The following is a 6,014-nucleotide window of genomic DNA, read 5'->3' as shown; positions in this document are numbered from 1 at the left end:
AAGCAAACATCTGTTTGCATCTTGATATGTATATAAAGTGTGTGCATTTGTTATGAAATAGAGAGTTCTTCACTGTACAGAGGTCAGCACAGGCAGATACAGTGCAAAAAGCATTAAGCTCAATAATAATAATAATAAATTAGTGCATTTTAAATGATCCATCCATTATCCAAGCCCCTTATTCTTAAAATTTCAATTTTATTTTACAGTGTAACAGGTTGGATAGGATTAGAAATGAGCTCATTAGAGGGACAGCCAAAGTTGGATGTTTTGGAGACAAGGTTCGAGAGAGCAGACTTCGATGGTTTAGACATGTTCAGAGGCGAGAGAGTGAGTATATTGGTAGAAGGATGCTGAGGATGGCGCTCCCAGGCAAAAGAGCGAGAGGAAGACCAAAGAGAAGGTTTATGGATGTGGTGAGGGAAGACATGAGGGCAGTTGGGGTTTGAGAGGAAGATGCAGGAGATAGGCTAAGATGGCAAAACATGACACGCTGTGGTGACCCCTAACGGGACAAGCCGAAAGAAAAAGAAGAAGAAGAGTGTAACACAGCTATACAGGCAATGTTTGGAGATTTTAACATTCATAGCTGTCATGAAAGTGTAAAAACACCACCTTGGCCATGCTACCACTCTTTATTAAAACTACAATAAAGTTAAAACTACTCATCCTCCTCACATCTAGACAAGGTTCTCTGATCATTTTTTATGATAGTCATTAGCAATTGAGATTTCAGCTGCATGCTATTTAGCTGCTTTGTAAAATGTATGTAATCTATGTAGTTTATATTTAATTACATGTATTGCTCATATTGTTAGAAGGAGTTAACCTGTCAATGTCATTATATGGACTAGATCCATTCTTGTTCGTGGTTATCATACATTCAGAAGAAATATTCATCCTGTAGGATTATGAAAGCAGAGTTTAAAAACAAAAAACGCATGATCTAATGGCGTGGCGGGACAGTGGAACAGCTGTAGAGGGTTGGTCTCACAGTTATGAGGACCGGGATTCAAATCCCAGCCCACTTGTGTGGAGTATCCATGTTCTCCCCACGGCTGGGTAGTTTTTTTCAGGGCACTCCGGTCTCCTCCCACATCCCAAAAACATGGAACATTAATTGGACACTCTGAATTGCCCCTAGGTGTGGTTGGGAGTACTCTGCCTTCTGCCCAATGACAGCTGGGATAGGTTCCAGCACTCCCACAACCCTGGTGAGAATAAGCGACTAAAAAAAAATGGAAGGAGGGATGGATCTAAAGGCGCTTGTGAAGTAAATTAGTATAATAAGAGTTTGAAATATGACTTCTAACTACTTTTGCTTGGCTTTTGGGGCATTGGAACATTTTGGTTAAACTAAAACAAGTTAAATTTGGAAGTTCCAGTATACCCCCCCAAAAAAAAAAAAAATATATATATATATATTATAAGCATTTTCTTCACGTTTTCAAGATGTGTATTGGAATATGTGTGCAAGTGAATATTTAGAATGATGAGCCTTCTTCTTCTAAATGATTCATTTCGGCAAACCACAAAATAAACATGCACAGAAAATGGGCCCAGGACACGTACATGCTCTCAGAGATATGATGAATATTTACCACTTCCACTGCATTCGTATAAAAAAAGTAGCTAATGACACATAAACCAGTGAATTTACACTGAAGAAGGACCACAGAAGCTAGATACTGAATGTTTGGGCTCAACTCATTTCTGCAAACTTTTATGTAAGGAGGCACTGAAACACACAAACGTGTGAAATGCAGTTGACACCTGAGGTAAGCAGCATACTTTCCCGTATGTTGTTTATTGTCACAAATAATTAGTCTTGTCATTTTGAAAACAAATATTGATCGATGATTAGAAAAATAGCAGCAAGACTGCAAGTTAACATGACCACATTGAAAATGAAATAAGCATTTATAAAGGTCAATGAAAAAGCATATATATATATATATATATATATATATATATATATATATATATATATATAGGTTTTTTTAAGTGGTGTTCAAAAAAAAACAATAGATAAAACATCAAGGCACAAATGTTGCTAAAAAAAATTTAAATAAATAATTGCACAAGCGTGCCGTTGCAAAATGTTACATTACATTGCTGTTATGTTCAGTGGTTTGAGTTCAATGAGTTGATGGGTCTGGGGAAATAGCTGTCCTTGAATCTGGTTGTCCGTGTTTTGTGGGACCTGTACCGCCTGCCAGAGGGCAACAGGTTAAACAAGTGATGACCAGGATGTGAAGAGTCCTTTACAATATTAGTTGTTCTGCAGTGATAGTGGGAGTTGGCAATGTCCTCTACGGAGGGCAGAGAGCAGCCAGTGATCTTCTGGGAGCTGTTGATCATTCTTTGCATAGCTTTCCTTTCCGGTGTTGTACATCCAGTATACCACACTGTCATGCAGTAAGTGAGGATGCTCTCCACGGTGGTTCTGTAGAAGGCCTTGTTCTTCCTGAGCACTCTCAGGAAGTGGAGTCGCTGCTGGGCCTTTTTCACCACCACAGTGGTATTTACAGTCCAAGTGAGTTTGTCCGTGATATAGACTCCCAGAAATTTGAAGTATGTAAATATGTGCCCTGCGATTGGCTGGCAACCAGTTCCGGGTGTACCCCGCCTCCTGCCTGTTGACAGCTGGGATAGGCTCCAGCACTCCCCAATACCCTTGTGAGTGTAAGTGGTGAAGAAAATGGATGGATGGATGGATTTCTTGGAAGTGAAAGGGAATCAAATCGAGTGATGATGCTGAAAATTGAAATTGAGGGTGTTATCCTTCCACTCATTAGGCAGGAATTTGAACCCTGGTCCTCAGAACTGTGAGGCCAACGCTCCAAACATTTGCTCCTCCACACCGGCTATAGAGTATTTTATTTTGAACGTAATAATATTATACCACGCCACCTAACAGTTTAGTGTAATTAGTGGCTATGCCCTAAATCAGGGGTGCCCAGACTTTTTTACCCCAAGATATACTTTTTAAGGAGCCAGCCTCTCCTGAACCACCGACGATCGATGGATATATATATATATATATATATATATATATAAAATACAGCATTTGCTTTTTGTGCACTGTATTGTCTGTGCTTTCATCCTGGATCAGGCTGTGCCAAGGTGGAATTTTAAAATCATACACCATCTCATCCTGCCCTTCCTACTTTGGCTTCAGACCAGACCTTTAATTCCAACTCGAAAAGAGACAATCTCGTCCAGTTTAACCACTTTTTCTTTGATTATTCACATACTCCGACAGTCATTGCATCTTACAACAACAGCAATTCTTCTTTAACTTTCTCCATTAATATCAAAAGTAAACATAAGCGGCATGTCTAGTTCATCTTTCCTCTACGTTTCCCAGAGTGTGTTGCGAAATAAAAGCAGCGGTGGTGGACGCTGTCATTATAAAACACATTGATGGGCTGTACAGCAAAAGTTGTGAAATGCATTGCATTGTGAAATGCATAGCAACTGCGACCTCAGTGATATTTTTTTTTACAATACAGCATGTAGTATATAATTATGTTATTAAGTGTTGTCAACATTCTAGTAATCTCGTTGCTAACTGCACAAAAGAAGAAGGCGATTGACGGTACCAACCACCCAACTTCACCGTTTCGTCATCCCGATACAAAAACTGGCCCAATCCACGGCAGGCCTCGCACACCGGACACTTACGCCCTCGGTCCCAGAAAGCCCATAGACAGCAGCACATCCAGGTTGGAGCCAAATTTCAAAGAGCCCGAGCGTTTCTGTCGGAGTCTCCGAGGGAGGATTTGCATACCTGTCAACTTGTACGGTTTAGCCATAGTTCATACGGATTTTGTGGTGAATCTTACATATACGGCCGTATATCACAAATCATACGGATTCTGAAAATTTCCGTTTGCATTTGCCCAGAATCTCATACTCTATTGTGGGGAAAACCCAAAGCTGGGGAATTCCAAATGTAGCCTGCATCAAAGATTTTTGTCGCAGCTGGCATGATGTTTAGCGCAGCTGTAAATGTTGATTTAGATTAGCAAAATACTTTCATTTCCGGTAACTTTCCAGTAAATACTTGGCCCGGATAGAGCACCGCTGAGCCGGACACCTCACCTTGGGAAACATGGAGGCTGCGGCCGAGGAGCTGCTGGCCGGCTCTCTGCTACATGTCACAATCGATCAAATCGTTAATGATATGCTATGGCTGACGCTGACCTATCGAGATAGCAGCTATACGGGGATATTACTTGACTGCAACAGAAAGTGAGCGTCATTTTTTTATCTTGACTTTGATCATTTGTGGCTCAATTTAATTTGACTTACCTCGTACCTAATGTAGCGTGCATGCTCACTTGTTAGCCGCCTGGGCCTCATTATAAGTACATGGGATTATTGTAGCTGACATTGTAGCTTTCTTGCTAGTATTCTAGCTCATGGTCATGTTTTTAAAAGCTGACAATAATATAATTGAATGAAGTATTTTCGCCACAAGGGTGTCATATGTATGTCAAGATAGACGTTAGATTTACTAAGATTGAGAATAGATTCATAGGAACAATAGCTCATGTCAGTGAGTTCATCTATAGCTAATTGTTAACCTTAACATACAGATCAACTCCTTCCAGATCACTACAAATAAGGAAATTGGTCATCGGCATTCAGTAGATAAGTAATCTTTCAAAACATTTTTATTTTCCCATCACTGATTCTCTTTGGTGAATCTCTCTTACAAATGTCTAAGGTATTGTAGCCTGGCTGATAAATAGCCATCATTTTGATCATTCTACTTGGGAGAATTAGACATTAACTTCAGATATTACCATTGTGATCTACAATAAAAATCATTGAAAAACTTTGTCTTTTTTCCCCTCCGTTATTTTGACATATAATTTGCTTCGGTATGGTATAAGGATTTTTTGCTCTCTATAAGGATTTTTTTTGGTAGTTTATGCAGGTTGGTGCTCCGAAATGTTGACAAGTATAGATTTGAGTGTCTCTCTGGCTGCCAGGGTCCAGCAGGGCCCCCACCCCCACCTAAAAGTGTCAAGACACACCAGTCCTGCTGCTCTGTGACTCCGCAACTCCTAAACAGTGAAACTGCAACCTGGGCTGCTCCGCCCTTGCAGAAAACAGCAAATTAAATGATGTTACAGTACACGGCACGCACTCACAACGTGGTCACCAGCTAATCCCAGGACACAAATTTCAACTATTCACACTGACTCCTGAAATTTGCAGACAATTTGGGCTACTGCAATTCACCGAAAGAAAAATACAAAACGAAACCTTTTTTTAGAAAGTGAGAGGAAGCATGCAAACCGTGCAGGAAGACCAGAGCCCAGACTCTCACCCCCAACAACTGTAAAACAGATGAAATGAAAGGTATTGCTCGGTTTTGACTTTTATAGAGGGATGTGTTCATAAAGTAGACCAACTCAATTTTCCATGCCTTTTACAAGCATACCTCTAAAACAATAAATATGACACAAATGTTTAAAAAAATAGATTTTAATTATTGTAGAAAATAAATTCACACTTGGACAATGTACTGTTGAATGAATATGACATACTATTATGAACATTAAAAAGTGATAACCTTTGCATGAATACCACCATTATAGAATGAAAAAATATGACAATATACATTTTAAAATATGGCTTTATCACAGTTTAAAATACCCAGTTAATGGTAAGAACGTTCGGATTTATTCCATTTTTCGGGATTTAAAATGATGTAAGCAGAAAAACTCCCCCACTGCCACCCAAAATTGACGCAGTAGTAATTTTAGGCTTGTTTTCTGGTGGAGATATTTGATTTTCATCCTGATTTTGGCCCACCCACATTTTGAAGAAGTCATCTTATTAAAGCCTGACATTAAGATGGTCGAAGATGAGGGCATTTCCACATTCAAATTCAATGTATTCTGTGGTGTGGGTTTTTTTCGATATTGAAATTCTGGACTTTTTTATTTGTTTACTAAAGTGAGTGCAAACAGTGATCTTGAAACATATTTGAAGGC

This window comes from Syngnathoides biaculeatus, chromosome 8 (genome assembly GCF_019802595.1).
Source record: "Syngnathoides biaculeatus isolate LvHL_M chromosome 8, ASM1980259v1, whole genome shotgun sequence".
Lineage (NCBI taxonomy): Eukaryota > Metazoa > Chordata > Actinopteri > Syngnathiformes > Syngnathidae > Syngnathoides > Syngnathoides biaculeatus.
The sequence above is the reverse complement of the archived record's forward strand: the minus strand, read 5'-3'. Positions refer to the sequence as shown.